The sequence below is a fragment of the Liolophura sinensis genome, chromosome 6 (assembly GCF_032854445.1).
Source record: "Liolophura sinensis isolate JHLJ2023 chromosome 6, CUHK_Ljap_v2, whole genome shotgun sequence".
Lineage (NCBI taxonomy): Eukaryota > Metazoa > Mollusca > Polyplacophora > Chitonida > Chitonidae > Liolophura > Liolophura sinensis.
The window spans coordinates 59288834-59304450 of NC_088300.1; the positions used below are offsets into that span (position 1 = coordinate 59288834).

Below are 15617 nucleotides of genomic sequence, written 5' to 3' on the forward strand. Positions count from 1 at the left end.
TTCAGTTAAATCTACTTACACGTTAAACATGGTCGAAATCATTATTTTCACATTAGCATTTACCACTGCAAATTCAAGAAGTGGACCGACTTAAAACCTTAAGCAAACAAGGATATAATGTTAATCCCCCATTAAGCCGAGAGGGCCAGTATTACATGTGCTGTTTAGAACTCTGGTTGAGGTTTTCTCATACACATGTACTTATATATTATTTACACTGTACACTACTTATTTTTGCCAAATATAAACGGAAATAAATCCAGCCACGGTGTAACAAGCACATGACAAGCCAAACAATATCAGGATAAATGAACCAATTTAACAAATACAGACAGCCAGTTGAAACACAGAAACCCACGGATTTACACCAATTCCTCCTAACAAAAGATATTACTGGCTGATGAATAGCTGACAGGTACATGTATGTGGGTTATCTTTAACACTAGCAGACTAATGCTACACAGATAAATGTGAAGTATTAGGTGTGGTACACCTGTGCTCTGTTCATTATATTCACCTGAAGTGTTAAGGGTACATGTACTGTGCATATGTACATTATACATGTGCTGTATAATTCTCTTTGGAGAAGATAAATTTAACAGAGTGTTTATTATACCTCAATAAATATTAAATCCTAAACCTGTGAACTTTCTGGGAAGAAAGGAAACGCACCATGTTGAATATGCCACATTCATGTACATGTACAGTCTAACAAAAATGTAACTGCACATTTAACCTGTGGCTTAAGCTGTGCGTAGATCGGCCTTGAGACTGGGAGCAACTGTATTTTTGGCGACTGGAAGCAACTGGAAGCAACTGGGAGCATATGATCAGATGCTGGTTTCAGTCGATCTAAGTACCCTTGCGATCACCAAAACAGCTGACTCAGCAGTTGCTTTGAGTTGAACATATTCTACTATTCTGCGACTCAAGCATCCAGTTGTACCCAGTTGGGTTGATTTGCTTGCGTCCATTTGGTCACAGTTGTTTACAGTGACGCATGAGAATGACACTATGAAAATGGCAACCACTGAGTGGGCCGATAAAGTGGACAATAATCTCATCGATATTTGAAGGCTTAGCCGGTGCTTGTACGACACCTCTTGCAAGGCACAGATGAATCATATCATGTATATGGGGAGTGTAGAAAAGTTGGAATAAATGGACAAGACAATTTTCTGAGAAACCTTAAATTTCAAAAGAAAAGACAACTTAAAGGAACATTATATTATATCAATTACATCCACACATCATGTACAAGGGCCCCTGGTGTCATAAGCACTCAAGTTGCTAGAAGTATCTGCTCACAGTTGCCTCCGGTCGTAGTCGACCCTCAGACACCGCCAGTTGCTCACGATCGTCAAACTTTTCGACATAAGTGCTTTGCGTAGGTCTGTTGTATTGTACAGGTATATAAGGACAATTGTTATTGGAGTGTGCCCATGTGAATACCAATTATGTATTATATATTTATATTAATGTAAAGAATTATTGTATCATTCTATGTTCATTGGAACATGTGAATAAATCGTGGTATCGGTTAGGTATTACCTGTATATATTAAGGTAAAGAATTATTGTATGTTCATATGCGTATCAAGTGGGTATACACATATGAATTAATTGTGTATTTTTATATACCAGTATGGTCTTATTTTTAACAATTAAGATGTAGGAATAAGTGTGTATTATTTTGCCATGCTAAATGCGCAAGACTTATTACTACTGATTTATTAGGTACATTGTTGAAATCAGTGCAAACCTGCAGGCCTTGCCTTAATTTGGGTTTGTTTAATAATCAGTAGTCCTGTGGTTACCATGTCTAATGAGACGGTGATTAGATATTAGATCACCATAGGGAACACAACACAAGAGTAACCTGAAGGGACACGTCGTGGTTGACAACTGTTCTCTGTGTCTTTATAAGGACAGCCATCAGTGAACACATTACTCACAAACTGGACTGCCAAATAAAGAGAAGAACTAATGGTCAACACGGTGTTTTCCCTTCAGATTATTATATGGAACACAACAGGTCTACTACATCGAGTTGTACCCAGGTGTTTATGATCACAAGTCAACCTACCCCCTGCTTTAGACATACATGTACATGTACATGTATATTTAAGTTGAACAGCTAAACAATTATATGTAACTCAATGAAACATCTACTCACAAACGTTCCATATGGTGAATAGGAATCCATATTAGCTTACAACCACACCTACAAATGTATAATGTACCAAAAAGGTTTAGAGCTACAGAAATTACACCTCAAGAAACTGGAGAAATTTTAAGGCCAAAAGTTATTCAACCATGCAAATTCTTTACCTGTACCTAAGCATATTTGAGGGTACACTGCATGTATAACTGTAATAAATAATGTAACTATGACCAGTTACTTCATACGAACTTACCCATAACCTGGTATGCTCATGTATTTTCATGCAGGTTTCACCTAAACTTCACCTCACTTCACCTCAATATCATTAATGCACCTAAACAGACTGACTATATACTCACTCTGGTGAACCATTGTACAGCAAATTAATGCCGTCTGATGAGAATTTTAACATGTCCCTGACTAGAGTCACTCACTGGATCAGAGATTTTCTGAATACTGATATGCACTGCCAGTTTACATGTATGTATATGTACTATAGGTACACAGACACTTACACATGACCTGTGCCTCAAAATAGCCCAATATTCAGATTATTACATCTGTATTTGATGACCTTTACATTTCCATAAGTAACCCAAAACAATCGGATAATGAATGCCCAGATCCTGAGGTTAGCCATGAATGAATAGACTCCACTCCCAGATATCCCACCAGCTTCTTCAGACTTTAAGAACCCATGGAGGTACATATATCAGTATGTGATAATTTGTACAACCTTGCCACCATGCACTTCTAGGAAATTCAAATACAAACAGGTGTGCTTCCAAATTTGATGATATTAAGTTCATTCATTTTGGAATTTCCAATCACTGAAATGCTAATGTGACTAGATGAAGGGACACACCGGCATACATAATCAAAGCACAGTATTAATATTTGTGTACTAATATAAGTATACATAAAGTGTCAATTTTTATAGCTACAAATGTATAAATGTCGTCCAATGAAACCAGTCATATTGTACCACATGGCTGTCCTGTACTTTGCTCGCCGTGTTTCTGCAAACATTGATGAGGTTGAAATGTTGACTGAGGAATAAATTTCATTATTTGCTTGATATTCAAATTTCCCAAAATACTATTGCGAAGGTCAAACGTGATTTCGGGATATATAAGTGCAGAGTACAGACTGCTTTACCTGACCAAAACGGGAGATCAAAAACTTTCTCCACTCCAGGCCAGCTAAATCTGTATGTGTATCTTCAGATATCATTTGTATGGGAGGTGAAGGTCCTTGAACAGGTTGAGCTATATAACAAATAGGTCATTGTGAAGTGTTTGGTACACTGTAGGGTGGTATGATACTTGCCATATGGTGTTGGAAATCAGCACTGAACTCTTCAACACATCATGGACACCTACCTAACAATACCACTCCATAACATACAAAACACTTCACAATAACCTAATAATATTTCAGAGTGAGGGTAATAAAAGATATTTATAGACTTACAAGTCGTAAATCTTGAGTTTTGTGTGTTTCACCAAACAAATGGTTTCACGAATTAAGCCCAAATTATGTGTATGTTAACTACATGTACATAAAATTATAGCTAAACACTGGCTAACTGTACACAGATTATGAGACACAAGACAGTCTCCATCATTCATAGTGGTAAAATGTGTGAGCTTATTAATTTTATTTATTTAATTGGTGTTTTACAGTTTCACTTATACAAACAGCAGCCAGTATTATGGTGGAATGAAAGCAGGCTGAGCCCAGGGGAAATCCAAGAACAACTGCATGTTACCAGCAGACGTTCCCACATACCAGCAGCTCTACGACGGCAGCACGAGGTGGACTTGAACTCAAAGCGACCACAACGGTGATACACTCTGGAGTCATTGTGCTGCATGTGTAAGTAAATTCAAAGTTAATTTGCATGTACAAAGACTCATGACGAACATTTAAAAATTATTCCAAAATGACCAATACATGGAGTGTGCAGTTAGTCAGAAATACCACGATATGCCATTTTTGGCAAACTTAAATAGTTATGACTAGATGATCAATACACACACACACAAAACACACATTGGGGGACAGAGTGTGTTCTTGTTTGACATCAATTCTGTCAAGAGTGAGTGAGTGCTTGGGGTTTAAGAGGTAGATTAAATAAAACTTTGATTACCATACTTACATGTACATGTAAATGAAGGTGAAACCCTTCCAATTCGACAGACACTGAATTAATACATGAGATATTTCTAATATTGTTTGTGTGTGTGTGGGGGGGGGGGATTCTCTCACTACTTATCACTTAACACATAACAGCTACATGTATGGCCTCAATATGGTATTTTTTTCACAACCCCCACAGTTGTCCTATTGGCTGAAAACTAAGCTCATCACAAAAACTGCCACTGGGCTTTCCTGTTCACCAGTGCATTCGTCAGCACTAAACACATATGTAAACACATGTACAAGGAGTGATTCTGTATATTGTGTAGTGAGGTGGTGTACTTATAACTACATGATGTACATCCACAGGCCTTTCGGAAAGCCCCCTTTTCTTCCCCTGCCCCCTGAAGGAAGCTTATATACACCCTAATAACAATAAAATTCATCCATGACTAACTTGCCCATTTCTGCTGATTCTGAGAGTTCTACTGATTTTAGAAACATGTTTTGAGGTTTGCTTGGAAGATGGGAAAATTTTAAGTTTCAGCACTTAAAATAATACTTAATATTTGTCTCTAAAAATGCACTTTCATGGATGAATTTTCAGGTCATTTGGGGTTTATGTGTACATGTACGCACAACATTGTCAATATATGTACATGTAATAATGTTTTGTTTCCAGCAAAATGCCCATGTTTCTGTTTTCAGAAAAATTAAAATATTAGAAAAACATTTATTATCACAATTAAATATACTTGCATGTCCACTGATGACTTCATGAAGGACTAAAAATGTAAATGTACACACAGGCTTAACGGCATAATCATACATAATGACAATATAAAAATTGTGTGAGTGCATATGAGCAACATGCCCAAGGCAATATAGAAGTAACAGGTCTTCATTGTGAACATAAGACAAAAGCTGTTATACATGTATATGCGTTTTCACTCTGAAGGTAGTGTCATGCCAAAATGCCATAATAGCTGCACTTTTTGGGGGGAAAAACAAACACAACATAGGGTTCCCTTTCATGTGATGATGACGTAAGATCTTACAGGCATAAACACATGTACACATATCACAACTTTGTGATATGGAATGAGGTGCCTATGGTATTGGAAATTATTATATGCATACATTGCTACATGACAGCTTTTGCTGAAAATCCACTAATGTTACAGAATAATAAGATTGCAAGTTCAAATCCAGCTTATGCTTGTGATACCACTGCTTATGCCAAATGGTTTATGCAGTTAAATATTCATGTACCTGACAAGATGCAGTGTTTTAGCCCACTGGCTTCAGCCCCATGTTCTGCTTGGGTCTTTCATCCTACAGGTGAACTTTGTACTAGTGAGCATGCCAGAAAAGATCCTATAAACAATGCTTGTGTGACCCCATAAACTTTTACATGCATGATGTATACATGTACACCTAAGGCAAACTGTGCAAGATAATTTATACCAGCTCATGCATCACATATCACCTTTAAAAGTCATCCTACACTGTTTGGAAGTTAGCCCCCAAGCTAGGTGTACATGTAGCGAACTGATGCAATTGACTAAATTGATGCAAACAACTCGATTTGTTTTAAGTAAGAGTTGCTCACTGCACTGGTTAAATGCTGTCTCCAAGTTTCCTTTTTCTAAACAGATTTATAGAGGCCAAGATCTATGATCTATTGCCAAATCTGCGTCTTGTATCCACATGAGAGGCTGTTTATCAAACTTTATAATAAAAAACAATAAATAATATAACCTTATTCAGAAGAGAACTGAAACAGACCTAAAAAGCCACAGTTATTCTTTTTCTGGTGTCCTTGGTAACACAAAAAAATAAATGTTTATTCTGGGATTCCTATGCCATGTTAAAGCAATCGGAAACACGATGTCATATCACTCGTACCAAAAAGGTAAACCAGGGTTCAGGTGATGTAAGTGGAAGAGCTGTGTTCTCTGTGGTTATAGAGATAACTTACCCCTGATCAAAATTGATAACACAGTGGCTCTATCAATTTCTCAATGAGTGCAATTTTGCTTACTTTAAACTGCAATATCTCTGTTATGCAACCAACTTACCCCTGATCAAAACTGATAACACAGTGGCTTTATCAATTTCTCAATGTGTGCAATTTTGCTCACTTTAAACTGCAATATATATGTTATGCAACATCCCAAAGACAAAATGTAATGCTTTTTAATCTTCAAGTGGGATACTTTATCAGTACATATACAATTTAGTCTGGTGCTAATTTTACTTTTAACAATAGATTATGTAATACTACATATTAAATGTTACAATCACACGTGCATCATTTACTTCCAACATACGTCCAGAAAGAAAGCCAGCATGAGTTGGACTTCAACTCACAGCGACCACACTGGTGAGGGACTCCTGGGTCCTTGCCCCACACTGGCATGCTAACCACCTTAGCCACATAAGAGCCCCAGTTTACCTATATATGTACAGTATTTGTTCCCGCAGTTCTGAAGCATGAAAACAATTGTCAAAATTGGTCAAAGACAATGACATGTATATGTAGGAATGTAAGACATAACAAACAAAATGTATAAATGAACAAAGAGAACCCCTGTCTGTTCTGCCCAATCTGGACACACAATGTGTTCCGGTTGCTTACCACACTCATATTACAATAGAAACAACCCCACAGCCAAATAGAATAAAGCCTACACAGTGAAGATTAACCAAACTACCCTTACTACAGGTAGCAACATGCACATACTGAACAAAGTAGAATTCAGCACATGAAACCATACAGCAAAACATACACATACATGTACTTGTGAATTTTTGTGACCACGCCATTAAAATGTCCTACCTAGTCAGTCCATGGGTGACCTACCAGAATTCATTTCAGTGTATATTTGTAAGAGACTCTGAGGGACTTACAAGTATGTTATTATCTCTTATCTGTAAGTACAGGCATGAGCCGAGAGAGACAGATAAGACAGATGAAATATGTCCAGCTTACACCAGCACACAACCAAAAGATAAAGCTGAGAAGAGCCAGCTTTACCTTGCCTTTAGGTTTAACTAAACATAAGGAGATTATTATTCCGTAGGTGTCATTATATATGCTTACCACTAACACATCAATGTTACATTATATACGCTTACCATTACACACACCTGACACATCAATGCTACATTTATTTATTTATTTATTTGATTGGTGTTTTATGCCGTACTCAAGAATATTTCACTTATACAACGGCGGTCAGCATTATGGTGGGTGGAAACCGGGCAGAGCACGGGGGAAACCCACGACCATCCGCAGGTTGCTGACAGACCTTCCCACATATGGCTGCAGAGGAAGCCAGCATAAGCTGGACTTGAACTCACAGCTGCCGCATTATATATGCTTACCATTACACACACCTGACACATCAATGTTACATTATATATGCTTACCATTACACACACCTAACACATCAATATTACATTATATATGTTTACCATTACACACACGACACATCAATGTTACCTTATACGTGCTTAAAATTACACACAAGGGCCGCCTCCGTGGCTCCGTTGGTTAGCAAGATGACCCAGGATTTAGCGTAATGACCCAGGAGTCTCTCACCAATGAGTCTCTTACCATTACACACACCTGACACATCAATGTTACATTAGATATGCTTACCATTACACACCCCTGTCACATCAATGTTACATAATATATGCTTACCATTACACACACCTGAAATCTTTTACAAATATGGCAATCCCCCTGCCTTCAAAAAAAAATTACTGACTTTCCTAGTTCAATTTTAACATTCATTTCCATAGCCAACGCATTTACTGGCTCCTTGAAATTATTGCATGTGTATGTGATTATTAAAATCTGTAAAATACACAGTTGTCAATGTATAAAGTTATTACTCACACATATGTAAATCTGCTGACACTGACAGTATACTACCTCACCTGAACACGTGATTTTAAGTATGAGCACATTTGCCCAGTATTTCAGGTAGTAAAATACAGGCAGCTAGGGGCACATTTCCATGACAATGTCACTATGTACATGTAATATAATATAAGTGATCATGGTGCCATGAGATATGCAATGTAGGTCAGGTAAAGGTAATCCTATCACATCCTGGTTGGTATCCATGGCAAAGGTCAAGATAAAGACACCTAGAGCTTTTGGTATGATCAGGCCTTATGTAAAATGGAGTTACGTGAGCATTAGGGGCTGATCTAGCCGTAGAGTTTGGGACCTATATGCCTAACACATCCAGACAGAAAGTTTCTGGGTTACAACCACCACAGCAGACCGAATTACTGAAAGTTTTGTAAACTGATGACTTATGTTTTAAATAATTTGTAAGCGTCTTTAATGTAGTAATCAAACATTCAAAACCTGTTCATTTACCCGTGTTGTTCATGTATGTCACTTGACACACAGTTCTCATTCTCAATGCATGCTGCCAATTTGTTATAGAACTCTCAAAACTAAATCAAGGTAAAGCTAGTGGGAATGATAACATTAGTCAAAGATTTCTTGTGTCAGCAGCCCCATGACTTGCGGGTTCTTTGACAACAATTCTCAATAAATGTACATGTATCACTAACAGCAAATGTCCAGAAGTTTGGAAACAAGCCAAAGTCATCTGTGTCCACAAGGGAGGTGGGGAAAGACAATGTAGAAAACTACAGACCAATTTCAATCCTCCAAATTCTGTTTGAAATCTTCAAAAGACCTGTTTATGATCAATTTTACAATTTCCTAACTAAATTTAACATGCCTAGTGATTCTCAGTCAGGATTTCAGAACCAACATTCCTGTGAAACTGCTCTCATTAAAATAGTTAGATCATGGCACAGTGGTGCAAGGCTATTGACAAGTGAGAGCTAGTTGGATCTGTCTTTAATGACTTCATGAAAGCATTCAACACTATTAACCACACTCACATGTATTGTAAGTATTAAAAAGAAACTACAACTTCATAAATTTGACCAAAGTGGAACTGAATTCTTCAGCCCATGTGTATAGCTATGTAGCCTGAGAGTCTATGTGGGAGGAGAGATATCTGTTTCTAATGCCATATGCTCAGGCCCTTTATACAGCTGTTCTGATAAGCTACCTGTAATCTGTGATCACACTAATGATGAAGTGAATAAAAATCAAATCCTGGTGTACTGAAAACCAGATGTTCATCAATCTCCAAAAAGCTCAATGTATGTTTATTGGGTGTATGCAGCGTTTAAGATGTATTGTGAATTCATTAACTGTTTCATTAAACCCTTGAAAGAGTTGCTCATACAAAGCTTCTCTGTGTTTGTACTGATGAAAACTTGTCCTGGAACAATCATTTTGAAAACATAAGTGTAATAGTCAGCCTGCTTTTTGGCATTTTTAGACATTATACACTTAAGAACAGTTTAAGTAAATTCTCTTGTTAATTGTTCTACAAACTCAACATACTATCACGCCTTGACTATTGCTGTAGTGTCTGGGGTAGGAGATCAGCAGTGAACATTGAGAAGCTTACCAAAATCCTGAAAAGATCGGGTCATATTACATTAAGTGCTAAAATAACTGTTAGTAGTACAACCCTCTTTGGTCAACAGAAATTTTTGGTGTTAATTTTAGACCTTTTGTTTAAAAACATCAACAACGCAGCCCTAAGTCATCTAAAAGAATTGTCTTTGCCAACAAATAAATATGTGTATGTACATTCCAAAATGTCTAAATGGCTCAAAAATGGTTTCTCTGTGCTGGGTCCAACGTTATGGAATTCTCTACCAATTGAAATAAAAGCCAGTTTCTCCATTCCATCCTTGAAAAGTAAACTGCTAAAATCCTACCATTCTGGTAGATAAAGGCTCATGATCAATTAGAGCACGCCTGTTAATGCTTTTCGAATGACTGATTAGGAGATTAGGAGTGCTTTTATAATTAATCTTACATTGTTTATTAATTAGTTCATGTAACACTCTTACATGTGTATCTCCTATACATTTATCAATTATGCCAAATGACTGTGTCACCTTCAATAAATTATTATTATTACTCTTTATTGCAACCATGTGACAGTCTTGCTGGAAGAAGACATTTTAAACATATATGAATACTGAAAAAAAAAAATATATATTTTATGTGATTTTCACATTCTGATTTCTGTTTATTTCAGCTGGTTTTAAAAGCACTGTATGTATGTGTTCTGAAAAAGCAACTGTTTCCTGATTTTAACATACTCACACCATGATATGGCTGAAATCTTTTGAATAAGGCATTAAACCCTTATCATTCATTCAGGGGCCTCCGTGGCTCAGTCGGTTAAAGCGCTAGCGCAGCGTAATGACCCAGGAGTCTCTCACCAATGCGGTCGATGTGAGTTCAAGTCCAGCTCATGCTGGCTTCCTCTCCGGCCGTACGTGAGAAGGTCTGTCAGCAACCTGCGGATGGTCGTGGGTTTCCCCCGGGCTCTGCCCGGTTTCCACCCACCATAATGCTGGCCGCCGTCGTATAAGTGAAATATTCTTGAGTACGGCGTAAAACACCAATCAAAAAAAAAAAAAAAAAAAATCATTCATTCACTTCAAAGAATCTTCTGAACATTTATGGTCATTTTTACATGATAAAACAGCAGAGTGCGAGTACATGTATTTGAGTATCTTTCTATAAATGAACTACTGGATATGTGTATACGTGCAATTCTTTATCACATTCAACAAGTGGTAATCTATTCAGTATTGATTCCTGTGTTAATGTTGTTTTTTTATCAGTAACATATGGTAACATGTTTCAACTGGAATGTTACAAATGAATTTATTGAAAACCATTTTCCTACAAATCAATATCATGTGACGTGCTGTTGCTGCTTCACAACCATGATATGGAAATTTATTCCAAACATTTTAAAGTGTCCTGATTTCCAACAAAGTGTTGTGTTAACCATATACAACATGTACAATGCCAGAAAACTCTGTTGGCCCAGACATTTATTCAAAGAATTAAGATGATATCTTACATATTTAAACCTTCCATTTAATGCTCATATGACATTACACAGATATGGGTATTTACCAATCAAAACTGTTTACATATTTATTTCATTAATAACAGTGAAAACAGACAGGTAAATGTGTGGACGAAACCTGGAAACTCCCAGACAAAACCACCGTTCATTTTAAAGAGTATGCCATCTGACGTAAAGTCAGAACTAAGCAGAACCTGAGGAAATGTAACAGTGTATTAATGGTTGGTGGTCCCAATCTAGGAAAGTCCCTGACTAAATACCTACTGATACTAACAATATACAAATGTATACTGATTGCAATGACATCTGCTAAAATGGAGATAAGAGTTCAATAGAGTAAATCTTCTTATCCTTACAATGCAGTATCCTACACCGAGGTAACACATGCGGCGAAGGCAGTTCAACTAGATGAAAACCAGAAAACTACTCTGTAGATGCCATTCTTTAGACTGGTAACATGTGGCAGTATGAATACCCCTTAGACAAAAAGTGGCTGAAAACAGGATTGGCTACATTTGTGTAAGTAACCTTGTGTACTGATTAAAACATCGATTGATTAATATCATGTGTTCTTGTATGTGGTGTGACACAGACACACACACATAGGGTTGTTACACCAGCAGCATGACTATATGTATGTTGTACAGCATGAAGTCCCTGTGTGTGGGTGTGAAAAAAATGCACCCCTGTTGCCCTACAAGTATGAAGATAATGCCCCCAACTCCCATCACCCACAACAAGTTTTTTCTGTTGATTTAAATTCAATTAATTTATTTATTTATTTGATTGGTGTTTTACAATGTACTCAAGAATATTTCACTCATACGCCAGTGGCCAGCATTATGGTGGGTGGAGATCAGGTAGAACACAGGAGAAACTCATAACCATCTGCAGGTTGCTTGCAGACTTTACCACATATACCTCAGAGGAAGCCATCATTTTAAATATGAACAGATTTTGATAAGAAGGATCACCATGTCAGCAGAGGTTGTTTTACCTTGACAAGCTGCAGATAAAAACAGAGACTATGTGTACCTTCATCTGTTAATTGTATACATTGCACATACATGTAAAAACAAGTTATTTTTATTGGCTTTTCGACAGGGCAAAAGTTTATGGCAATTTATATGTAACCGGCTCTTGTACATGTACGTGATTCAATGCATACATTATCAGCAAAATGTCACACTCTCTACTCTTCCTGTAGGCACATGTACATGATAACCTGTCCTTGTATATACACTGCATAATGGTAAGACAAATACAGTATCCGAGCACTCTGAGGGAGCACGCATATCGTTCACTTTTCTACATAATTCCTCTTTCATTATGTGTATATATGTATATACACAAATCTGGAATGAATACATGCATGCAAGGTTTAACTTGGACAAACTCTCCATAATGATGTTATTATATATTATAGTTCATGCAATGCTCAGAGCAGACAAGGATCAGACCATTACACTAAAGACTGTGTCTTTCTGTCTTAATATAGCATTTACATGCACTTCCAAATTATACACTCACGAACAAATATTACCTACATAATACAATATACATTATAGAACTGCTTTATGCACATACACATGACGTCAGCCTAATATATGTATTATTATTCAGATGTGTTTTTAGAGCCATTGTACTGTCTAGACTGGCATAAAGAAAATTTGCTTAACTTTATGTAAAGCCCTGAAATTCACTGAAGTGAATCTCCATAACCTCTATGTATGTATCTATGTATAATACTGTTACTACAATAACATGTACCTCACAAAAATGTGAGCATTGTACATTGTACATACACATCTGTGGCATTAATGGGCACACCTTCCTTATTTACTCTCTGAAGGTTTTCTTGATAATACCCAGGGACTTCAGAATTTTATTGAATTTTATCTTTGTCAAGGCATTTCTTGTAACTTTTTTAATACTGAACTAAATGGTGAGGGTCGGACAGCTCGTAACAGTTGGACTAGTATGAAACTGGACTCATTATCTACCAATTTTAAGTGCCATATTACCTCAAATAATGAGCCCTTTTTTAATAATTTTTAAACTCAGTTTAGCAATATATATATACATGTACTGAGGTAGCCAATTATGAGTAAATGATAAATCTGGACACTAATCTTTTAGCCCAAGTGAGAAAGGCATTGAAGAAGATTTTATTTAAAAAAATGAAAAACATAGCTTTCAGGTAAAAAATTCTTTCTGGAAAAGTAATCAGGATGTGTCTAGCCTTCAAATATGATAGTTTCAGTGGCATGTAGTACCTTGAACTAGTACTTTAAATTTCGTCCATTTAGCTCTATGTTACTTATCACCTCCTGCTCCTTGCCAGGAACCTGGGTGCTCGAAGCAATGAAAAATATCATGCAGGGTAATGCAGGTAATATCATGCAGCTATAAATCTGCTGGGAGACATTCATTCTGGAGCCAAATTAATGTCATACTATATTCTCTTAGGTGCTGAAACTTTCATTTTCCAGCAAAGGGATCATCCTACATTTCAAATAGCAATTAAACCCTTTCTTAAGATCAACAGAGCCCTGAAATCAGGCAATTTAATGTGCATCATAATCATGTGCAAAATAATAGGTCATTTACCGTACATAGATCATTTAAGCTGAATTGATGTTTGCTAAGGTTTCAGAGTAAAAACAAAATGTAAAGTAAAAAGCGGTTGGGTATACAGCTATTCTGTATACTTACCCATAATACATATACTGCTAATCGGCCTATATTAAAAACACCTATCAACCTGCAGATGGTCGTGGGCTTCCCCCTGGACTCTGCCCTTTTTCCTCCCACCATGATGATGGCCGCTGTTGTAAAAGTGAAATATTCTTGAGTATTGCATAAAACACCAATCAAATACATGAATACATAAAATACCTTTCATCAGGTCAAATGCCTTGAAACAAGCTTGCAGCATGCAGAGTTCCCTTGAATAGTTCTTAAATATTAAGTCAAAACTATTTCTTTGGTGCAGGTATTCACTATGTTCTGTATTTTACCTAAAGGTGTATATTATTGTCAATCATTCCATGCAATCAATCAAGCCATTGGCTCTACCTCTCTGCCTAAACCTACTTTCCTACTGTTGTTGCAAACAAAGGTAATCTGGGGGCGTAGCTGGTTCAGTATTTGTTTTATCCTTATATACACATTAAACAATACAAACATGCACAATTATACTGTCTAGGCTATAGTTTGATTTTATTATAGACTTAAATATTAGACTACCGTAGCAGATATCATGCACGACAAATCTTTTAATAAATTAGACTGTTAAATTTGAGAGAGAGATGAACTGGTGGAAGAATCTGATTTCCTTTAAACAACTATCTGAGTCTAGTTAATGAAAAGAGGCTTTTGAGCCATGCACAGTTGTACAGCCGGCTGACACATCGTGACTTTAGTATGTGACATCGCTCGGTTCAAAAGTTCCTTCCGAAACAAATACTGTGATCCTTTCAATCGTCTCGACGATTTTCTGAAAAGAAGACTAAAACAAAACTTACATATCAAAGGCCGATTCCAGTCAGAATCTGGTGGAACCACTCAAAATACGATGGAAAATTGGGAAGTAAAGAAGCTTCTTCAGGCTAGCAAAGGGATTTACCAAACATCCGCAGTCAAGAGCGCCACAAAGGGAGGTAACCCGCGACTACAATGAGTAGGAAAAGCCTTACAGCACTGTTTATATTTCTGCACGCTTTGCTATACGAATTTTGAGTTTTCCATCAAACACTATATGCTGCTTAGCCTGTATATAGTGTACCTGCATACACGCAGGGTCTATAATTCTGTAATTAGCCTACTGAAATTCGTGGTCTGCTTTAGATGTAACTTCACTAACAGATTTTGGTCTGGGTTAATTACAGCCAGTTTCTTCCCTTTTCTTAGCGCCTACTAAACTCTCAATGCTTTAATATTTGGAGATTTTTTTGCTTTTTCCTTTTTATGTGCCGCTCAGTTAACCCTTTGGACAGATATACTTTACATAAGATTCAAAAATTCAGTGTGATGCACTTAAGGCATAAACATAAACATTAAGTCGTATAGAGGCACAGATATGCCTGGGCCACGGAGACGTGCCTATAATGTGCCCTGATAAACTCTGTCCGCCTCCCTCCACCCCCCCCCCCCCCCCACCCGCTACCTCCCACCCTCCCTCAACCACCTCCGGCCTGGCCCCAAATTTTAATCCCTTCAATTTTTAAACCATGTCGCTGTCACGTCTCTTTGCTCTTTAAACCCAATGTCTCTGTGCCCCAGCTTTGAATGTCTGCC

At 37.1% G+C, this 15617-nt stretch overlaps 1 protein-coding gene across 1 annotated transcript in view; it reads right to left on the reverse strand.

Moving 5' to 3' along the window:
- The window catches only part of LOC135466356 (alpha-1,6-mannosyl-glycoprotein 2-beta-N-acetylglucosaminyltransferase-like), a 32509-nt gene extending 17565 nt beyond the window's left edge, over positions 1–14944 (reverse strand). Inside the window, exon 1 of the mRNA XM_064743791.1 lies at positions 14846–14944. The gene's annotated coding sequence lies outside the window, so the exon portion shown is untranslated. The remainder of the gene's footprint in view (positions 1–14845) is intronic.
- Between the last annotated feature and the right edge of the window lie 673 nt (positions 14945–15617).